Source organism: Elephantulus edwardii, unplaced genomic scaffold (assembly GCF_000299155.1).
Source record: "Elephantulus edwardii isolate Elephantulus edwardi_28Jun2011 unplaced genomic scaffold, EleEdw1.0 scaffold00043, whole genome shotgun sequence".
In the NCBI taxonomy this organism is placed as follows: domain Eukaryota; kingdom Metazoa; phylum Chordata; class Mammalia; order Macroscelidea; family Macroscelididae; genus Elephantulus; species Elephantulus edwardii.
In genome coordinates, this window is record NW_006399793.1 from 10475565 (window position 1) to 10489365 (window position 13801).

General features: G+C 36.7%; 1 pseudogene; it reads left to right on the forward strand.

The window, feature by feature from the left end:
- The first annotated feature begins 2317 nt into the window (after positions 1-2317).
- Positions 2318-3203, forward strand: LOC102860755 (annotated as a pseudogene).
- The last annotated feature ends 10598 nt before the right edge of the window (positions 3204-13801 follow it).

Here is a 13801-nt window from a genome sequence, read left to right on the forward strand (position 1 = left end):
TAGGACCACTGTTATAAAAACAGAATACAGAGAAGGGGTGATTGGGAAAAGAATAGATAAATAATGAACTCTAGACTGTAATGGGAGAAAGAAGGGACTATCTGAAGGAAAGGGATGATTAGACATTGTGGCAATTGACAATCTAGAACAAGCAATACATTCCAAAGTGAATTGGAGGAAAGGAAGGAAAATGTGTATCAATGAATGAATGAAAACCCATCCTTTCTATAACCTTTCACTAAAATAAAAATAGAAGTAAAATTCTCAAAATATTGTATACTTTCACAGTATCTTTTACTTTTTGAAGATGGGTTATTTTGTACCATTTCCTATTCAAGCTATCCTACCCTCTTCCTACACTTTTATAGCCCACAAGAGTTAGTCTTGATTTTTATTTACTTAATACAAGATGGAATTAGGACAATGGTATCTTCTCCATTCCCCAATTAGATGCTATCATGAAAAGAACCAGTTGCCCTGTCTGTCCCACTTATGCTGATTTGGTACTGTTGTTGTCGTGTACCATTATGATGAGGATGACTCATAGCAAGACTACGTGCACCAGATCGATAGAGCGATCTTGCCCTATCCTGTCCTATCCTCCCAGTTTCTGCCTGCCTCAAATATATTGTTATAGTCACTCTGCTGGTCCTCCTTGAGAGCCTTCTTCTTCGATGATTCTTCACTTTCCCCAGATTGATATATTTTTACAAAGACTGGCCTCCCTTATCAACATGCCCAAGATTCTGATTTAAATACATCACAGTTTACTTTTACCAAATGCACATAAATAATATTTTTTATGTGTCCCAAAAAAAAAGAAATCCACATCCCAATGATGCATGGAATGTTGTTTTCCTGACACGTAAGAATTGCTTCATATGTCTATTATTATCTTTCTGAGTATATAATATTTTAAATGTGAGATTTATAAGCTAGTAATTCTAGTAATCTCCATGTTTCAATGACTACTTATTTTGTAAATATTTCTAACACATCAGTTATATAATTAGTCTATTATTTTCTAGTAATGTATACTATGTTACTCATAAGTGGGCAAATATTTATTTTATTATTAAAAGAAATATTTTGTTATTTTATTAACAAATGCATAAAATGACCCATTCTTTTTTTCTTTGTTGAATTTTTATTTTAAGATCCACTTCCGAAATGGCTTGCCTCCGGAAACTCTATGTATGAACAGTGCTCGGGCCGATTGTTCATAGGGTCGCTATGAGTTGTCTACGACTCGACGGAACCAAACAACAACAACAAGTATTTTATGAAATATTACTTTCTGAATTAACAATAAAATAATGGCATAACCACACAGAGAATCTACAAACAGATCTACAACTACAACTTTTGCTTGAAAATGGCCACATGTACACATATATTCTTATACTTGTATAAACCAATATTTGTTAAGCTCAGCTAACATACTGTACTAGATTGATAGTTTCATTTATTCCAAAGATTTTAATTTAAATAATAGTTCTTAGGCTAAATCTGGTGAAAAACTACTACCTTGGCATCTATTCTAAAATGAACCAATCTCAAGATCATGTAAAAATAGTGAATGATGGCAACCAAAGTTCTGGCTATTATTTGTTTCTAACTAACAAACAATATCTTCTTGGGTTTTGTATAACAGGTAGTCGTTAATATCTTTTGTGTGCATGCTAAGGTAACTTATTTTACAACTATCTTTTATGAGTAACTGTTAAACATATTAAAGTTTACTAAGAAACACAATCTAATATGGCCTTGAAAATACTAAAGTGAAAAACACTAAAGTGTATCTTAAAATATACAGCCACAGAAGAAGAAAAAAAAAATATACAGCCACTAACTCACTTTCATTGCCATGGAGCCACACCCAGTTTATAATTGATCCTTCACTGGGTTTTAAAGGCTAAGGTTTGTACAGGGTGTGACTGCTTATCTTCCTCTCTTAAAAGGTGGATTCCAACCATCAGAGAGCCATTGTTTTGAGTTAGTTAGCAGCACCACCCCATAACGGCTACACCAGGGAAACGTCCTTCAATTACACTGAGGAAAAGTATTTTTACGATTTTCAAATGCAAATATATATTATATAAATAAACAAGTTCTGAGTGACTTTGATATCATATTAACATGAAATTTAAAGAATTCATTGCTCAAAATTTTAAAAAATATTCTTAATGAGGGGAAAAATTTCTATTTCTTGAGCTAGTACTTCAAAATGACATTCATCGTTAAAATGTTTAAAAAAATTCTTATCGCTGTGCAGTTAAAAAATGTCAATCAAGCTCCTTCACCAAGAAAACACCAAATGGCGAGTGACGCTGGTTGCAGCTGGAGGGCCCAAAGGTCCTGGGGCCCTGGGATGGAAGCCGGGTCCTTTCTGTGGAGGCTTTTAAGTTGTGGTCTGCAGGGTCGGGGCCACAGTCTTGGACATGGCCCTGGGAAGGGTCGCGGGAGAGGCCACGGAGCCTGAGGAGGCAAAGCCGAGAACAAGGAATGGCTCCCCATCAACAAGCTGGGACTGGTCGAAGATATGAACATCAAATCCTTGGATGAAATTTACCTCTTCTCACTGCCCATCAAGGAGTCTGAGATCATTGACATTTTCCTGGGCATGTCCCTCAGGGATGAAGTCTTGACCATCATGCCTATGCAGAAGGAGACACTGATGACCAGTGGACCAGGTTCAAGGCCTTTGTCGCCATTGGAGACTACAATGGCCATGTTGGCTTGGGCTTCAAGTGCTCCAAGAAGGTGGCTACTGCCATCCGTGGGGCCATTATCCTGCAAAGTTCTACATTGTCCCTGTGTGATGTGGCTACTGGGGAACAAGACTGGCAAGCCTCACACAGTTCCCTGCAAGGGGACCAAGTGCTGTGGCTCTGTGTCCGTGCGTCTGATCCCTGTCCCCCAGGCACTGGCATCATCTTGGCCCCTGTGCCCAAGAAGCTGCTCATGATGGCTGGAATTGATGACTGCTACACCTCAGCCAGGGACTGCACAGCTATCCTGGGCACTTCGCCAAAGGCACCTTTGATGCCATCTCCAAGACCTACAGCTACTTGACCCCAGATCTCTGGAAAGAGACTGTGTTCACCACGTCTCCCTACCAGGAATTCACAGATCATCTTGTAAAGACTCACACCAGAGTCTCCGTGTGGAGGACCCAGGCTCCAGCTGTGGCCATCACATAGTGGATTTTGTCTCACAAATAAAGTGAATTAAGTTAAAAAAATATAAATCAAGTATAGGAAACTTACTTGTATTTTCTAAAAATGACAGTCGAATCTGGCAATTAGTACTGAAAAGTTTTTCCATTTTGTGTTAAAGAATTTTTTAATATCAAGGTGATTCTTTAAAAACATACTAAATGTGATCATTGGATAACCTACAGATGAAAAAGTAAAGATTCTTATATGGCTTTGCATATTGATAGGTAGTCAGGGTAGTCTATGATGGTCAAGTTGTTCACATACAAGAATATCCAACCAAAATGGTAAAACTCAAACTCTGCAGTTGTGTGAGAACTTACTCATAGTTTACTCTTCAGCAAGTTTTAGAGACTATGAAATCTCCCAGAAGGATGCTGTTCATCTCTCTTCCCTGAGTCATTAGTGGATTCATTCCACCAGAGAGGTTCCATCTATGGGTAAGCAGTGGAACTCCATACCACTAGGGCACCAGAGTTCCCCTACAGGATAACCTAAAAGGTTGTTGTTGTTGTTATGTGCCTTCAAGTCAGAACTGACTCATAGCTAACCCTCTACTGGGTTTTCAGAGGCAGTAAATTACAAAGGAGGAGACTGCTCCCGTGAAGGAGCAGCTTGTAGATACAAATTTTATTCCTTTGGGTTGGCAGCACAACTCTTTACCACTAAGTCACCAATTAAGAGACTTGAAATTTAGTTTCCACTCTGCTTACTACATGTTGTACCCAGGCAAAATGTTTTCTTTGCTTTTCCTCTTTAAATAAAGAAAGAAGTTTACCAAACTAAGCATGGAAGAGGCTGCACTGATGTAAAGGATGTGTATGTATGTGTTTATAATATTTTTTCTTACTTACATGGAAGTGCTAATGTGTTAACAGAGAGAAATATTTGCAGAAAGACTTTTGTTAAATGAAACCAAAACCCAAACTGATTGTCATTGAGTAGTCTATTCTGACTCTTAACAACCCTACAGAAAGCCGTTGCTGTTGTTAGTATGGTAGAGTCGGAGATGACCCATAGGTGAAAACCTCTATGGCAGGTTTTCAAGGCAGTAATAGCTTGGCACCTAGCAACAACAATAACAACAATCACACAAGAAAATATTGCCCATCTTTCTCCCGTGGAGCAGCTAGTAGCCATGAACTCTGTGCCTTTGGAATTACAGTGCATTGCTATATACCCTATCCAAGGCTTTAATCTTTAAAGGGAGAGACTGTTGTTGTTGTGCACCATGGAGTTGGAACAGACCCATATGCCCATCCTCTTGGAGCAGCTGGCGCCTTCAGGATTGCAGTGCGCCTTCTTGCCATTAGGCCACCAGAGCTCCCTAGAAAGAGATCACATACACTATATTTCACGCCCCCACCTCCCCTGAAGTGACTGCTGGGTTGAAACTGACAACATTTCAGTCAGTAGCGAAAACTTAACTAGTGAGGCTTCAGTTTCCCTCTTGGTTTCATGAGAAAAAACACATAAACGAAAACAATTACAGTCATTCTTAAAGTAAATTTTAATTCTGTTAATTCACATTATATCAATCTTGACCTTTAAATTGCGTGACCCTAGGGGATTTGAGGAAGTCTTCCATGATACCCTAATGTTTGAATGATAAAGAATCACATTTTCCCATTACTGAACACTTTGAAACCAAATTGTTTTACAATTTCCTAAGTAATTGTTTTTATAACCACTAAATTTGTAGTATTTTTACATCCCTTTCAAATGGTCATGGATGAATATACTAATAGTTATCTATACCCATAAAAGACTTAAAACAAAGATATTCACTTTTTTCCTCATATTCACAAAGGTTAAAAACAAAAATGTGCCTGAGAAAATATCTTCAAGTGATAAGAATTTTTAGAATGTGCCAGAATTTTCAAATTGAAGCATCTAAAAACCATAATTTGACCTTATTTCCTTAGCTTATTGATGTGCTAAATCTAGTCTTATACTAGGTCAGGGTTAACCCCAGAGAATAAGCTATTGAGCCTTGCTGATATCTTTGTGTTATGCATCAATAACAGCCTATGACTCTGGTTTACAAGTCTCAATTTCAAACAGTGTCCTCTGAAATAAATACAGGAAAATACACATAGATAGCTTTCCATGCCTTATAAAATATGTTTTCTTTATTATTACAATTAATATCATGAGGCTTTAGTAGGAAAAATGTTGTTTAGTAACAATTAATTTTATAGACTTATCTCTCCCATCACATAAAGAGGTAATGATAGAAAACATAATCTCATATTTTCTTGTAAGAATTTGTTACATTCAATGACATAGTTACACGATTATTTTATGAGGAGGACATTTTGGAAATTTTTAAAAATATCTTTGAAAAATATAGAAGTCTATTATGTAGTTGTTTATTCTAGGAGGACGTGTGAGTAACAGAAAATCACAAGAGGTATGTTACGTATGAACTCCAAAGCAGTATTTTACTATAAAAGCATGGAACCCTGCTGGCATATGTAATTTAATGTGCACCATGCCTCCCCTAATTCAATCAGGTCTCTACATCCTTTCTTTTATATTCCAATTGGATTCCATGTGCTAAAGCCATCAAGATTTCCAGGGTGAAATGAATGCTTGTATTAATCCTGCAATTTCCATTTAAAACACAGCATCGATTTGATTAATAAGGTTTGATGCTGAATAATTATATGGCAAATATGTAGGCTGTAGGAAAACCACAGATGTGACCACCAGCAAAAGCCTTGTGGGAAAAGGGGGTCAAAGGGAAGCAATGGCCATGACTGAGGTGATGAATTCTTTGGCTTTTCTTTTTATGCAATTAACAAGCAGGGCTTCTATTAATTTGCCACCCCCAGAGCCTTGACTGGTCAGATGCGTCTGGGTCAGGGGTCATAGGGGCAGAGTAAGGGTCAGCATCACAGCAACCCTGAAACAAAATGGGAAAACTAAAGAAATACAAATGGAATGGCTGAGTGGACATTCTGTAGGTTGGAGGGGACTGGCGGGAGTGCATCTCCTTAATGTTAAGATTACGATTTTAGAATAATAAAAATGTTCTCTGTACATTTAATTCAAAGCAATCAATCTAAGGTGCAGTGGTTGAGCATCCAATAAAAGAAAATCAATGTGGTCTCTACAAGGGAAGACAAACAATGTTCGCTTTTACTAAAGGGATTATAGGTTAACATTTATTCAGTGTATTGTAATCTGATGTCAAGTGGTATAAAATCAAGCCAACAATCCATTACCACCCGTTATAGGCTAGGTGCTGATCTCATGCAAATTGACTTTTCATAGAACTTATTAAATCATTTCTGTGTTCTAGCTATGAAATATTTTCCTATAGTGGCTGAACTTCAATGGATTTTACTTCATATCTTGAATGAAGGTATATCAAAAAGGATAATATTTTTTCACTTTAAAACAAAGAGGTTTTATTAACAATTTTCTTCTGCTTCTACCCATTAATTACTCATATAAAATATGTATTATGTTTCTGTTAAAACAGCCAAGGAAGTTAATTCTGATTGTGGTCCCGAGTTTCTTTCTCCTAAATCTTTTTTGGTATAATCTCACGAATGTCATCATATAGGTTAATCTATTTTAGAATAATTTGAAATAAATTTTAGTGTGCTTCCAAATGCTGATAGACTTTAAACTTCTCTAAAACTTAAGAAAAATAGTCATCCTTTACTTGTATTATACATATTCATGATTTTTATTCTATTTTCTTTAGATAAGTGTGTATTTCAAATTCTAAGCATTATAAAAGCAAGATATATTGCAAAATAATATGTCTTTTAAAGTTCCACAATTCTGGAATCAATAATTGTTAAAATTATCAGTATTTCAAATATAGGTAAGTTAATGCATCATAGCATTTAGTCATATTTTCCTATTTGCTTTTGCTATAAGGATTTGCAGTGTTACTGCTTCCCTCCAAAAGTAGCGATCTTTTGAAGTATTAGAAGAAGTTCATTAAATGTAATCAAAAAAGGCTAGCAAACCTGTCAAACTTAACATTTTTTTAAAGTAACCTTGCTTATTGTTAAAATTGGGACCACTTTTATGTGTGAGGAAAATCATTACCACATGTTTGAAAATATTGGTGATATTTTGCAGATTCTATTACTCTGCAACCTGGTGCCACTTCAAAACATTTCAGAATTACTTGGTAGTAGAAAGGGAAATTGAATTTGACACTATTTTTATTATAAAAGCTAAGTTTAGTTTTACCACCCTTGCTTTGATGGAACTATTTAGCTTTTTACTTGTTTGGAAATAGCTGTTTGCTTATTCTCTATTCAAGATATGAAGAAATGTAAAGCCTGTTTAAAAAATAATCACCCTTAAATCCATTTAAAGTATTTATTGTCATATTGAACTACACAGGTATTAGTAATTCTAGAAATATTACAATTTGTTAATCATAAAAAATCTTTTCTTTTTAAAACATTGTCATTTATAAATTATTTAGACAAAATATACTGTACTGATTCTGTATAATGGAATGAAATAAAATTTTTGAAGCAAGTTTGTTTCAAAAACGAAGTTTTACTTTTGTTGTTATTGTCTTGTTACATTTTATTTAAATTAGACTATTTTGAAGGATCTATTGAAGCAATATCTTTGCATAAAGTTAGAACTCTGAGTAAATTGATAAAATGTTCTAATACAAGTCACTAGCATGTCTGTTCATGTTCAGGTTTTGGCTTAATTTTTAAGAACTCTGAGTAGATCAAACTGAAATTTTAAAGTTTTAATTTAATATAACTAATGTCACCTTGTGACTTGTCTTTAATCAACTAGATACTTTCGTTCAAATATGGACTACCCAAAACATAGAATTTTAGTATTTAACTTTAAATAGAAAAATTTACATTGAAAACTAACTTGAAGGCTATTAAAATATGTATATAGATGTTGTTATGTATATTCAAACTGTTAATTTTTAGCTTGTATTTTCTTTAGAATGTGGTTCTGCCAGGCTTTTTATAACATGTAAATTTCTTCTTTTATCTGCATTAATACAGTGATGTAGAAGCAGTTGATCATTTCTACTATGCATAAACTGAATTTATTACTCTGTTTCTTTATTTTGTGCCAATGAAATGCTTTAGACAAAAAGTAATCAGATAATGGTGGGGGGACAAGATAACCTTATTGGGAAAAAATTGTTTCTTTACATTTTTATTTATAAAATATTAGCTTGCTTTAGGGTATCTAGATAACACAAAATCAGACACAATGAAGATATGAACTCTAGGCTTACAGCAATGACAAAAATCATTTCAAACGGAAGGCAAAATCACTTCATTTTGTGCACAATGTCGAAATGCCTTCCACTGGACTTTAAGTAAAAAATGGAAAGCATTTTAGCAAATATGGGGAAGCCCTGAGTATATGGCACTGAGAGACATTTCTGATGTTTTTGCGTTTTTGTGCAGAGAGAGTCATAAAAGGTTGCCAATGGGGTATTGTAAAACCACAGTTAACAGTGAATTTTAGATAGATATAACCAGTTAAAGGTGATTGAATATCAAGGGTTGAGTGGTGCTTATTATACCTGCAGTTGGGAGACTTCAATTCATTATTGTAACAGAATGAAAACAGCATTGCTGCTGTCTAGGACATGCTTGTAGTATTGATTGGGTTTCTCCAAAGTCTTCTCTTAGGATGCAGAGCGCAGTCAAACATGCACAAACATCACTCAGTTCCCCTGATTCTGTCATATGCTCCTTGTACCTCAAACTAAAGCAGCCTTAAGACACAAGAAAATGCTTCCTTATTTGAAGGCAGACAGAACTCTAAGCCTGACTCCAGGGGCTATGCAGATGTGGTGACCTTTCTTCCAGAGACCAGATTTTACACTCAAATTGTCATTAAAACTCACTTCTCCCTAGAGGCTCCCAGTCAACTTGTGTGCTCTCTCCATTAGGGTTAAAAGTCACCGTGGCACCATGCCCACCACACATACTAAATGGAATGGAATATAAATAAATAAAAGGGGGGATGGCCTTCCTGTTTAAGAAATGTCATCATCTACAGTCCAGGCAGATGTAGTCACAATTGCACAAATACAGTCCTGACAGAATTCCTTTTGCTCCTGTATCTCCAGAAATATTTTGTTGAAGGAGTTCATTGTTTTCTTTCAATTTTCAAAACCAGCATAACTAGTGACTTGGCCTATCTGGATCTAAAAGCATGAACCTTTTACATATCCTTTAATTGTTCCCACTGAAGAAGGGAAAGAAAAGGCTGAATGATCAATTCCAATTCATGGTGAGCCCATTTGATGAGCGTAGAATTGCTCGGTTGTCTGGACAGATTTTCATAAGATCTCCAACTTTGTTTCTGAGGTACTTTTTTATAAATGTGTTTGAATCACCAACCTTTTGTTTTGTAGCCATGTATGTAAACATTGGTACTATACAAGGCCTTCCCCAATATCTTCAAGTGGTGTTTATTTAAAAAAAATGTAGAATAGAAGGAGAATTGATGCATTTGAGCTGTGGTGCTGGAGAAGAGTATTGAGGGTACCATGGACTCCTAGGAAAACAAACAGATTCATCCTAGAAAGGGTCAAACCTGGTGGATCCTTGGAGGCAAGGATTCTGAGGCTCTGTCTAACATACTTTGGACATGTTTAAGGAGGGACCAGTCCTTGGAGAGAGACATCATGCTTGGTAGGGTGGAGAGACAGTGCAGGAGGGGAAGGTCCTCTGGGAAGTGGTTTGATTCAGTGACTGGGGTAATCGGGATGGGTGTATCGGAGACGGTGTGATTGGCACAGGACAGAGCAGAGTTTAGGGCTGTTGTACACAGGGTCGCTATGGGTCGCAAGTGACCCGACGGCACATAACAACAACAACAGTCTTGTATCAGAGAAGACCTATACTCCACCATACATTCAATAAAAATTGGAAGTAGGCCTTTCATCTGGGCACTTGTAGATGGATTTGAACTTCCAACCTTTCAACTGTAACTCAAAAACTCATTGCTGTGGAGTCAGAACTGACTTATAGTTGATTCTTCATTGATATTTCAGAGGCTGTAAATTGCATGAGAGAAGGCTTTCTTCCACAAAGAAAACAATGGGTTCAAACCACCAGATAAATACCATCTTTAATTCAGCAGATTTGCTTTCTGTGGACTTCACTACCAGAGACCCTTACCTAACCATGAACTCTCTCTATACTTGATCTAATTAATTTAGTAGCTTTGGAACAAAAAAATTGATTTGGGGCCTGAATTACTAAAACTGTGTGTGTGTGTGTGTGTATGTTTTTGTTGTTATTAATTGTCATTGAGTCAACTACAATTCATAATGACCCCGTGAGCAATATATCTGAACCTTGCCCTATACTGCATCACCCTCACAATAACTGACATGATGGCTCAAGCCTGCTGTTAGAGTCACTCTGTCAGTCCATTTTGTTGAGAGGCTTCTTCTCTTTATCTGATCCTCTATTTTTCTTAGCATGATGTCCGTTTTCTAAGGACTAGTACCACTCGAAAACATGCCCCAAACTTGTTATAATATCTGAATTTTCCCCAATCTTGGCTCTATGGAGCACCCTGGTTTCCTCCAAGATAGACTTGTTTGTTCTTTTGGCAGTCCACAACTTATTCTCAACTCTTCTCAACATCACAACTCAAAGAAATTGATAATTCTGCATTCTTATTTATTGTTCCACTATGAGATTCAAAGGAAATAACTGAAAAGACTATGGCTGGGATGAGGTACACCTTAATGTTTAAACTTACTTTTATTCTTGCTCTTTAGCATCTTTACCATTTAGCGCTTTGGAGTGGTCCTTAACAGCAGATTTTCAATGCAATATATCTGTTGTTGTGTATGATAGAGTTTGAATTAACCCATAACTGACCTTCCGGATTTTCAGAGGCAGTTAATTGGACAGGAGGAGAATTCTCATCCCTCTCCCAAGAAGCAACTAGTGGATTTGTACCACGTACCTTCAGGATTGCAACACAGCTTCTTTTTTTTTTGTCTACTTGTTTCCTTGTCTCTACAGAACACTTGAAGCCAAAATGGTCTTAAAAAATACCATGGCCTATCATTTTCACAATGTAGTTTTTTTTTAAGTTATCTTACAAATGACATTTGGAAAGAGGAAATTTCTCTAATATCTTAAATGAATCAGCCTACTCACAGGGAAAGGTGATAATATTAACCCATTGGTATGCTGGGCCTGCTCTCACAGACCTACTCCAAGAATATATTTCAGAAAGTAGAAGCCTTTCTGCGTAATTCAATATCTTTTGATTTGAAATGCTAATTCAACAGCTGCATTTCCTTTGAATGTTGAGGGATAAGGGTGCTCAAGTTGCTTATAAAAATACTTCTTAAGACCACTATAAATCACTCATAGAGAACTGGAGATTCATTTTCAGTATATCTAGTTTATGTCAAAATTCTTGTTTAAAATATTTAAGTCTCTCACTCAAATCACAACTGTTGTGGTTCGTTGAGTCTCGCCAAGTTGGAACTGACCCATAGCTTATGCTCTGGTGACCTTTCAGTGGCATTTAATGCAAGGGAGGAGATTGACCATCCTATCCCACAGAACAGCTGATAGATTCAAACCGTGTGCCTTTGGGATTGCAGCACAGCTTCTTGCCACTGGGCCACCAGAACTAAAAAGTGAAAATAAAAGTGAAAAAGGTAAGTCAAAGGAAAAGTACTACACAATAAGGGGCTGATAATAAATTAATGATATTAAAAAGAGTGCTCTGAGTGCTGGGAAGTTTTCTCTCCTCTACTACCTAAAAAGATTGATGATTCTAAAAAAAAAGCCTGGTGTATAAATGATCTCAAAAAAATTCCTATGGAACTCAATTCTACTCTGTTATACACAAGTCAGCATTGTACTACATTAAACTCTATTAATATTGCATTGTAAACTCATAAGAAAAATAATATATCCTGTTCTGGTACTCGGTTTGGTACCATAAAAGCCAGTCAATAGTACTATCCCAGTCGAAGCTCTCATGAAGTACTAAGTCTTCGTATTTAAAGCTCAATTTGTGCAATTTAAGGCTCAAATATGTGCAAAGTTTTCTAAGATGCACTGAAAGAAGTTATTTCAATCTTCCATTCCGAATGATGGTTCTTCAAACTTTTACTGTCCTACAAAGGTAATTATATAGATTTTAGACAGCAGTTAACCAAAGCAGTGAACATTAACAATTTTGTGTACTTATCGCAGTTGTCGTACTCTTAACCTCTCCCACACTGCCATCTGCTCACATTGCCTTGATCTGTTTTTCAATCTTTACAATTTCACTTATTTAGAGATTAGGTCTAATTTGCCCATTAACACACTCTGATACTCACTGCAAACACATCTTCCAGATAAGAATCCAAAATAATAAATAATTTATTATTATCATTCTGTTGGTGTTAGATGCTTTCTGTCCAGATACCACTTACAGTGAGAGCATGTACAATAGGCCAAAGCTCTCCCTAGTCCTGCATTTTCTTCAGAATCTCACTGTGCTGGAGCCCTATGTAAGAGGCACTGTATAAATCCATCCCATTGGCGAACATTCTCTCTGTTTCTGACCCTCCACACTTCCAGTCTCTTTCCAAAGACAGGCTTCTCCTGACAGCATGCTCGTAGTATGTGAAATGAAGTCTTACCATCTTTGCTTTGATTTCTTTCTTTTTTTTTTCTATTTTGATGCCAAGAAGACAAAGATTCTCACCACTGGACCAATTGGCAGCATCAGGATGGATGGTGAAGAGATTGAGATTGTTCACAGCTTTAGTTTGCTTGGCTCCACAGTCAACGCTCTCAGCACCAGTACCAAGGAAATTAAAAGATGTATTGCGATGAGAAAGTCTTCTGTTAGGGACCTCTCCAAAGTACTCAAGAGCAATGGTGTCTCTCTGGAGACTAAAGTGCGTCTGATACAGGCCATGGTATTTGCAATTACTTGTTATGCATCAGAGAGTTGGACAACGACTAGGGAGGATAGAAGGAGAATTGATGCCTTTGAGCTGTGGTGCTGGAGAAGAGTATTGAGAATACCATGGACTGCTAGGAAACAAACAGATTCATCCTGGAAAGGGTTAAACCGGGCAGCTCCCTTGAGGTAAGGATTCTGAGGCTCGTCTAACATACTTTGTACATGTTGTGAGGAGAGACCAGTCCTTGGAGAAGGACATCATGCTTTGGAGGGTAGAGGGACGGCGCAGGAGAGGAAGGCCCTCTATGAGGTGGATTGATTCAGTGACTGGGGTAATTGGAATGGGTGTGTCAGAGACAGTGCGATTGGCACAGGACAGAGCAGAGTTTAGGGCTGTTGTATATAGGGTCGTTATGAGTCGCAAGCGACTCAATGGCACAGAACAACAACAACAACAAAAGTTTACCGAAAAGTTGTATTTTCATTCATTCATGGTTACATATTTTCCACCACCTTAAAAAAACCTTTATTCATTGTTGTATAATTTCCTCCTTTCCCTCCTAACCTCTCCACCAGTTCACCTGGCTATGCAGATCTTATTCTGGACTGTTTCCATACCAATAATGCCTAATCATATATTGTTGTTATTGTTGTTGTTGTTATATGCT